Consider the following 10,000-nt stretch of genomic DNA (forward strand, 5'->3'; position numbering starts at 1 on the left):
TTTCGCTGGAAGCACTTTTTTTGGAATCTATATATTGAGAATTTTATGAGTACGATATGCTTTTGTTTTCCTTTTTGCATACAAACCTCTTTCCTCATGAGTTTAAAGCTCATTTGTATGCTCTACATAGCTCTGGTCATTTCCAGACGTGGAGTGAAACTGTTTTGAAAGTAGTACAAATTGCTCCTTCCTCCATATGCTAATTTTTCACACTCACATAGGTTGTATACGTTTTATGAATCCTCGCTTGACCTATTCAAGTAGCTGAAAGCCTGTCACCACCTCTAGAAACAAGATTCACACTAATCCAATTCAAATCATTTTTTCCAAAGGAATATGTTCTGGCCGGTCGAAAATGCATCTCACAAAAATAGGCATTTAAAAATATACTTTGCAGTTTCAGAACACTAACATGACTGTGAAGTGTACACAAGTAAAATGGGACCGTTTCAAAGTAACTAATCCCTCATAAACTTCGAGGAAGCATGTAATAAATCTACCTAATTTTCTGGTAAAGATATAGGGAGGATTTTTGTTATCACCTCAGATGGGACTCGAACCCACAATCCCTGGCTTAGGAGGCCAGTGCCTTATCCATTAGGCCACAGAGGCACACATGCATAGCTCTTTTCTAGAGACATTATTTAAATGTATTCTATGGTCAGACACCGGTGTGTGCACACAGGGCATTTCTCACTTCTCTCTATAAGTAAACTTCCCATTTTCATCCTCTTCCATCCCCGACTTTAACGCTCTCTTCTATGCTATAATGGAGACTTTGCAATTTTAGCAAGTGGAGAGAAATTGGAGAACCACTTTCAACTCCACACTTCTTCTTCACTTACTTCTTTTCTCAATATACTGGGCTTAGAAAATGGTATCAAGCCATCCTTATCATCAGTAGGACACGAAAAGAGGCACTAATTCTCCTAACCAAGTTCAACCACACTCTGCAACTTAACCATTGCACTACAAATTAGGCAACGGGGGCATCAGCAAAGGCAGCCAATGTGCCCATCCTTTATACATTTTGTGTAGTACTTTTCTTACTCGGAGGTAAAATCAGCACTTTAACTGCCCAAATCATACAGACTTTACACATGTAGCACTCTATGCACACATAGGCACACACCTTGCAGTTCTTCTACACACACTTAAGCTAAAAACCCATTCTGTCACGTCAAAATTCTGCAAACCTATTACATATTCAGTGCGTCGGCATAGAAGCACTTTTTAATGCCACTAAAATGCACAAGTAGTTAGACTGAAGATGCAACCGGAATGAGTTTACAGTATGTACTCCACTTTATTAATGATTAGTAATGAGAAAGTGAGGACTACAAGAGTATTGGAAAATACTTTTTCCACTCTGAATGTAAAGCAGATTGTGTGACCATTGGCCAGAAACGACCACGAAGGGACTCGAACCCTCAATCTTCTGATCCCAAGTCAGACGCCTTATCCATTAGGCCACGCGGTCATCCGTCCATCTGAGATGATTTTTTATCATGTAGGTGGTATGCATGGATGGAGAACATATTATTGAAAGGTATTCAGGTTTACATCCCATAGTGTTCTTTCAGCTCTTTTCGCTTTAAGCACTTTTTTGGAATCTATATATTGAGAATTTTATGAGTACGATATGCTTTTGTTTTCCTTTTTGCATACAAACCTCTTTCCTCATGAGTTTAAAGCTCATTTGTATGCTCTACATAGCTCTGGACGTTTCCAGACGTGGAGTGAAACTGTTTTGAAAGTAGTACAAATTGCTCCTTCCTGCATATGCTAATTTTTCACACTCACATAGGTTGTATAAGTTTTATGAATCCTGGCTTGACCTATTCAAGTAGCTGAAAGCCTGTCACCACCTCTAGAAACAAGATTCACACCAATCCAATTCATATCATTTTTTCCAAAGGAATATGTTTTGGCCGGTCGAAAATGCATCTCACAAAAATAGGCATTTAAAAAGCTACTTTGTAGTTTCAGAACACTAACATGACTGTAAAGTGTACACAAGTAAAATGGGACAGTTTCAAAGTACCTAATCCCTCATAAACTTCTGAGAGGAAGCATGTAATAAATCTACCTAATTTTCTGGAAAAGAAAGAGGGAGGATTTTTGTTATCACCTCAGATGGGACTCGAACCCACAATCCCTGGCGTAGGAGGCCAGTGGCATATCCATTAGGCCACTGAGGAACACATGCATAGCTCTTTTCTAGAGGCATTATTTAAATGTATTCTATGGTCAGACACCGGTGTGTGCACACAGGGCATTTCTCACTTCTCTCTATAAGTAAACTTCCCATTTTCATCCTCTTCCATCCCCGACTTTAACGCTCTCGTCTATGCTATAATGGAGACTTTGCAATTTTAGCAAGTGGAGAGAAATTGGAGAACCACTTTCGACTCGACACTTCTTCTTCACTTACTTCTTTTCTCTATATACTGGGCTTAGAAAATGGTATCAAGCCATCCTTATCATCAGTAGGACACGGAAAGAGGCACTAAGTCTCCTAACCAAGTTCAACCACACTCTGCAACTTAACCATTGCACTACAAATTAGGCAACGGGGGCATCAGCAAAGGCAGTCAATGTGCCGATCCTTTATACATTTTGTGTAGTACTTTCCTTACTCGGAGGCAAAATCAGCATTTTAACTGCCCAAATCATACAGATTTTACACATGTACCACTCTATGCACACATAGGCACACACCTTGCAGTTCTTCTACATACGCTTAAGATAAAACCCCATTGTGTCACGTCAAAATTCTGCAAACCTATTACATATTCAGTGCGTCGGCATAGAAGCACTTTTTAATGCCACTAAAATGCACAAGTAGATAGACTGAAGATGCAACCTGAATGAGTTTACAGTATGTACTCCACTTTATTAATGATTAGTAATGAGAAAGTGAGGACTACAAGAGTATTGGAAAAGACTTTTTCCACTCTGAATGTAAAGCAGATTGTGTGACCATTGGCCAAAAACGACCACGAAGGGACTCAAACCCTCAATCTTCTGATCCGACGTCAGACGCCTTATCCATTAGGCCACGCGGTCATCCGTTCACCTGAGATGATTTTTATCATGTAAGTGGTATGCATGGATGGAGAACATATTATTGAAAGGTATTCAGGTTTACATCCCATAGTGTTCTTTCAGCTCTTTTCGCTGGAAGCACTTTTTTGGAATCTATATATTGAGAATTTTATGAGTACGATATGCTTTTGTTTTCCTTTTTCCATACAAACCTCTTTCCTCATGAGTTTAAAGCTCATTTGTATGCTCTACATAGCTCTGGACGTTTCCAGACGTGGAGTGAAACTGTTTTGAAAGTAGTACAAATTGCTTATTCCTGCATATGCTAATTTTTCACACTCACATAGGTTGGATAAGTTTTATGAATCCTGGCTTGACCTATTCAAGTAGCTGAAAGCCTGTCACCACCTCTAGAAACAAGATTCACACCAATCCAATTCAAATCATTTTTTCCAAAAGAATATGTTCTGGCCGGTCGAAAATGCATCTCACAAAAATAGGCATTTAAAAATCTACTTTGCAGTTTAAGAACACTAACATGACTGTGAAGTATACACAAGTAAAATGGGACAGTTTCAAAGTACCTAATCCCTCATAAACTTCCGAGAGGAAGCATGTAATAAATCTACCTAATTTTCTGGAAAAGATAGAGGGAGGATTTTTGTTATCACCTCAGATGGGACTCGAACCCACAATCCTTGGCTTAGGAGGCCAGTGCCTTATCCATTAGGCCACTGAGGCACACATGCATAGCTCTTTTCTAGAGGCATTATTTAAATGTATTCTATGGTCAGACAACGGTGTGTGCACACAGGGCATTTCTCACTTCTCTCTATAAGTAAACTTCCCATTTTCATCCTCTTCCATCCCCGACTTTAACGCTCTCTTCTATGCTATAATGGAGACTTTGCAATTTTAGCAAGTGGAGAGAAATTGGAGAACCACTTTCGACTCCACACTTCTTCTTCACTTACTTCTTTTCTCAATATACTGGGCTTAGAAAATGGTATCAAGCCATCCTTATCATCAGTAGGACACGGAAAGAGGCACTAAGTCTCCTAACCAAGTTCAACCACACTCTGCAACTTAACCATTGCACTACAAATTAGGCAATGGGGGCATCAGCAAAGGCAGCCAATGTGCCGATCCTTTATACATTTTGTGTAGTACTTTTCTTACTCGGAGGCAAAATCAGCACTTTAACTGCCCAAATCATACAGATTTTACACATGTACCACTCTATGCAGACATAGGCACACACCTTGCAGTTCTTCTACACACACTTAGCTAAAAACCCATTCTGTCACGTCAACATTCTGCAAACCTATTACATATTCAGTGCGTCGGCATAGAAGCACTTTTTAATGCCACTAAAATGCACAAGTAGTTAGACTGAAGATGCAACCTGAATGAGTTTACAGTATGTACTCCACTTTATTAATGATTAGTAATGAGAAAGTGAGGACTACAAGAGTATTGGAAAAGACTTTTTCCACTCTGAATGTAAAGCAGATTGTGTGACCATTGGCAAAAAACAACCACGAAGGGACTCGAACCCTCAATCTTCTGATCCGAAGTCAGACGCCTTATCCATTAGGCCACGCGGTCATCCGTTCACCTGAGATGATTTTTATCATGTAGGTGGTATGCCTGGATGGAGAACATATTATTGAAAGGTATTCAGGTTTACATCCCATAGTGTTCTTTCAGCTCTTTTCGGTTGAAGCACTTTTTTGGAATCTATATATTGAGAATTTTATGAGTACGATATGCTTTTGTTTTCCTTTTTGCATACAAACCTCTTTCCTCATGAGTTTAAAGCTCATTTGTATGCTCTACATAGCTCTGGACGTTTCCAGACGTGGAGAGAAACTGTTTTGAAAGTAGTACAAATTGCTCCTTCCTGCATATGCTAATTTTTCACACTCACATAGTTTGTATAAGTTTTATGAATCCTGGCTTGACCTATTCAAGTAGCTGAAAGCCTGTCACCACCTCTAGAAACAAGATTCACACCAATCCAATTCAAATCATTTTTTCCAAAAGAATATGTTCTGGCCGGTCGAAAATGCATCTCACAAAAATAGGCATTTAAAAATCTACTTTGCAGTTTCAGAACACTAACATGACTGTGAAGTGTACACAAGTAAAATGGGACTGTTTCAAAGTAACTAATCCCTCATAAACTACTGAGAGGAAGCATGTAATAAATCTACCTAATTTTCTGGAAAAGATAGAGGGAGGATTTTCGTTATCACCTCAGATGGGACATGAACCCACAATCTCTGGCTTAGGAGGCCAGTGCCTTATCCATTAGGCCACTGAGGCACACAAGCATAGCTCTTTTCTAGAGGCATGTTTTAAATGTATTCTATGGTCAGACACCGGTGTGTGCACACAGGGCATTTCTCACTTCTCTCTATAAGTAAACTTCCCATTTTCATCCTCTTCCATCTTTGACTTTAACGCTCTCTTCTATGCTTTAATGGAGACTTTGCAATTTTAGCAAGTGGAGAGAAATTGGAGAACCACTTTCGACTCCACACTTCTTCTTCACTTACTTCTTTTCTCAATATACTGGGCTTAGAAAATGGTATCAAGCCATCCTTATCATCAGTAGGACACGGAAAGAGGCACCAAGTCTCCTAACCAAGTTAAACCACACTCTGCAACTTAACCATTGCACTACAAATTAGGCAACGGGGGCATCAGCAAAGGCAGCCAATGTGCCGATCCTTTATACATTTTGTGTAGTACTTTTCTTACTCGGAGGCAAAATCAGCACTTTAACTGCCCAAATCATACAGATTTTACACATGTAGCACTCTATGCACACATAGGCACACACCTTGCAGTTCTTCTACACACACTTAAGCTAAAAACCCATTCTGTCACGTCAAAATTCTGCAAACCTATTACATATTCAGTGCGTCGGCATAGAAGCACTTTTTAATGCCACTAAAATGCACAAGTAGTTAGACTGAAGATGCAACCTGAATGAGTTTACAGTATGTACTCCACTTTATTAATGATTAGTACTGAGAAAGTGAGGACTACAAGAGTATTGAAAAAGACTTTTTCCACTCTGAATGTAAAGCAGATTGTGTGACCATTGGCCAAAAACGTCCACGAAAGGACTCGAACCCTCAATCTTCTGATCCGAAGTCAGACGCCTTATCCATTAGGCCACGCGGTCATCCGTCCACCTGAGATGATTTTTATCATGTAGGTGGTATGCATGGATGGAGAACATATTATTGAAAGGTATTCAGGTTTACATCCCATAGTGTTCTTTCAACTCTTTTCTCTGGAAGCACTTTTTTGGAATCTATATATTGAGTATTTTATGAGTACGATATGCTTTTGTTTTCCTTTTTGCATACAAACCTCTTTCCTCATGCGTTTAAAGCTCATTTGTATTCTCTACATAGCTCTGGAAGTTTCCAGACGTGGAGTGAAACTGTTTTCAAAGTAGGACAAATTGCTCCTTCCTGCATATGCTAATTTTTCACACTCACATAGGTTGTATACGTTTTATGAATCCTGGCTTTACCTATTCAAGTAGCTGAAAGCCTGTCACCACCTCTAGAAACAAGATTCACACCAATCCAATTCAAATAATTTTTTTCAAAGGAATATGTTCTGGCCGGTCGAAAATGCATCTCACAAAAATAGGCATTTAAAAATATACGTTGCAGTTTCAGAACACTAACATGACTGTGAATTGTACACAAGTAAAATGGGTCCGTTTCAAAGTAACTAATCCCTCATAAACTTCTGAGAGGAAGCATGTAATAAATCTCCCTAATTTTCTGGAAAAGATATATGGAGGATTTTTGTTATCACCTCAGATGGGACTCGAACCCACAATCCCTGGCTTAGGAGGCCAGTGCCTTATCCATTAGGCCACTGAGGCACACATGCATAGCTCTTTTCTAGAGACATTATTTAAATGTATTCTACGGTCAAACACCGGTGTGTGCACACAGGGCATTTCTCACTTCTCTCTATAAGTAAACTTCCCATTTTCATCCTCTTCCATCCCCGACTTTAACGCTCTCTTCTATGCTATAATGGAGACTTTGCAATTTTAGCAAGTGGAGAGAAATTGGAGAACCACTTTCGACTCCACACTTCTTCTTTACTTACTTCTTTTCTCAATATACTGGGCTTAGAAAATGGTATCAAGCCATCCTTATCATCAGCAGGACACGGAAAGAGGCACCAAGTCTCCTAACCAAGTTCAACCACACTCTGCAACTTAACCATTGCACTACAAATTAGGCAACGGGGGCATCAGCAAAGGCAGCCAATGTGCCGATCCTTTATACATTTTTTGTAGTACTTTTCTTACTCGGAGGCAACATCAGCACTTTAACTGCCCAAATCATACAGACTTTACACATGTAGCACTCTATGCACACATAGGCACACACCTTGCAGTTCTTCTACACACACTTAAGCTAAAAACCCATTCTGTCACGTCAAAATTCTGCAAACCTATTACATATTCAATGCGTCGGCATAGAAGCACTTTTTAATGCCACTAAAATGCACAAGTAGTTAGACTGAAGATGCAACCTGAATGAGTTTACAGTATGCACTCCACTTTATTAATGATTAGTAATGAGAAAGTGAGGACTACAAGAGTATTGGAAAATACTTTTTCCACTCTGAATGTAAAGCAGATTGTGTGACCATTGGCCAAAAACGACCACGAAGGGACTCGAACCCTCAATCTTCTGATCCGAAGTCATACGCCTTATCCATTAGGCCACGCGGTCACCCGTTCACCTGAGATGATTTTTATCATGTAGGTGGTATGCATGGATGGAGAACATATTATTGAAAGGTATTCAGGTTTACATCCCATAGTGTTCTTTCAGCTCTTTTCGCTGGAAGCACTTTTTTGGAATCTATATATTGAGAATTTTATGAGTACGATAAGCTTTTGTTTTCCTTTTTGCATACAAACCTCTTTCCTCATGAGTTTAAAGCTCATTTGTATGCTCTACATAGCTCTGGTCGTTTCCAGACGTGGAGTGAAACTGTTTTGAAAGTAGTACAAATTGCTCCTTCCTGCATATGCTAATTTTTCACACTCACATAGGTTGTATAAGTTTTATGAATCCTGGCTTGACCTATTCAAGTAGCTGAAAGCCTGTCACCACCTCTAGAAACAAGATTCACACCAATCCAATTCAAATCAATTTTTTCCAAAGGAATATGTTCTGGCCGGTCGAAAATGCATCTCACAAAAATAGGCATTTAAAAATCTACTTTGCAGTTTCAGAACACTAACATGACTGTGAAGTGTACACACGTAAAACGGGACAGTTTCAAAGTACCTAATCCCTCATAAACTTCTGAGAGGAAGCATGTAATAAATCTACCTAATTTTCTGGAAAAGAAAGAGGGAGGATTTTTGTTATCACCTCAGATGGCACTCAAACCCACAATCCCTGGCTTAGGAGGCCAGTGCCTTATCCATTAGGCCACTGAGGCACACATGCATAGCTCTTTTCTAGAGGCATTATTTAAATGTATTCTATGGTCAGACACCAGTGTGTGCACACAGGGCATTTCTCACTTCTCTCTATAAGTAAACTTCCCATTTTCATCCTCTTCCATCCCCGACTTTAACGCTCTCTTCTATGCTATAATGGAGACTTTGCAATTTTAGCAAGTGGAGAGAAATTGGAGAACCACTTTCGACTCCACACTTCTTCTTCACTTACTTCTTTTCTCAATATACTGGGCTTAGAAAATGGTATCAAGCCATCCTTATCATCAGTAGGACACGGAAAGAGGCACTAAGTCTCCTAACCAAGTTCAACCACACTCTGCAACTTAACCATTGCACTACAAATTAGGCAACGGGGGCATCAGCAAAGGCAGCCAATGTGCTGATCCTTTATACATTTTGTGTAGTACTTTTCTTACTCGGAGGCAAAATCAGCACTTTAACTGCCCAAATCATACAGATTTTACACATGTAGCACTCTATGCACACATAGGCACACACCTTGCAGTTCTTCTACACACACTTAAGCTAAAAACCCATTCTGTCACGTCAAAATTCTGCAAACCTATGACATATTCAGTGCGTCGGCATAGAAGCACTTTTTAATGCCACTAAAATGCACAAGTAGTTAGACTGAAGATGCAACCTGAATGAGTTTCCAGTATGTACTCCACTTTATTAATGATTAGTAATGAGAAAGTGAGGACTACAAGAGTATTGGAAAAGACTTTTTCCACTCTGAATGTAAAGCAGATTGTGTGACCATTGGCCAGAAACGACCACGAAGGGACTCGAACCCTCAATCTTCTGATCCGAAGTCAGACGCCTTATCCATTAGGCCACGCGGTCATCCGTCCAACTGAGATGATTTTTATCATGTAGGTGGTATGCATGGATGGAGAACATATTATTGAAAGGTATTCAGGTTTACATCCCATAGTGTTCTTTCAGCTCTTTTCGCTGGAAGCACTTTTTTGGAATCTATATATTGAGAATTTTATGAGTACGATATGCTTTTGTTTTCCTTTTTGCATACAAACCTCTTTCCTCATGAGTTTAAAGCTCATTTGTATGCTCTACATAGCTCTGGACGTTTCCAGACGTGGAGTGAAACTGTTTTGAAAGTAGTACAAATTGCTCCTTCCTGCATATGCTAATTTTTCACACTCACATAGGTTGTATAAGTTTTATGAATCCTGGCTTGACCTATTCAAGTAGCTGAAAGCCTGTCACCACCTCTAGAAACAAGATTCACACCAATCCAATTCATATCATTTTTTCCAAAGGAATATGTTTTGGCCGGTCGAAAATGCATCTCACAAAAATAGGCATTTAAAAAGCTACTTTGTAGTTTCAGAACACTAACATGACTGTGAAGTGTACACAAGTAAAATGGGACAGTTTCAAAGTACCTAATCCCTCATAAAC

The 10,000-nt window shown here is 39.5% G+C and overlaps 5 non-coding genes across 5 annotated transcripts; all 5 read right to left on the reverse strand.

Moving 5' to 3' along the window:
* Positions 1-539: 539 nt before the first annotated feature.
* On the reverse strand, positions 540-612 carry TRNAR-CCU (transfer RNA arginine (anticodon CCU)). The gene has a single exon. It is a non-coding gene; the product is annotated as a tRNA-Arg (tRNA).
* Positions 613-3,716: 3,104 nt separating this feature from the next.
* On the reverse strand, positions 3,717-3,789 carry TRNAR-CCU (transfer RNA arginine (anticodon CCU)). Its single transcript has one exon. It is a non-coding gene; the product is annotated as a tRNA-Arg (tRNA).
* Positions 3,790-4,583: 794 nt separating this feature from the next.
* Positions 4,584-4,656, reverse strand: TRNAR-UCG (transfer RNA arginine (anticodon UCG)). The gene has a single exon. It is a non-coding gene; the product is annotated as a tRNA-Arg (tRNA).
* Positions 4,657-6,891: 2,235 nt separating this feature from the next.
* On the reverse strand, positions 6,892-6,964 carry TRNAR-CCU (transfer RNA arginine (anticodon CCU)). Its single transcript has one exon. It is a non-coding gene; the product is annotated as a tRNA-Arg (tRNA).
* Positions 6,965-9,348: 2,384 nt separating this feature from the next.
* On the reverse strand, positions 9,349-9,421 carry TRNAR-UCG (transfer RNA arginine (anticodon UCG)). The gene has a single exon. It is a non-coding gene; the product is annotated as a tRNA-Arg (tRNA).
* Positions 9,422-10,000: the final 579 nt, after the last annotated feature.

Source organism: Triturus cristatus, chromosome 4_1 (genome assembly GCF_964204655.1).
Source record: "Triturus cristatus chromosome 4_1, aTriCri1.1, whole genome shotgun sequence".
NCBI classification, from domain to species: Eukaryota; Metazoa; Chordata; class Amphibia; order Caudata; family Salamandridae; genus Triturus; species Triturus cristatus.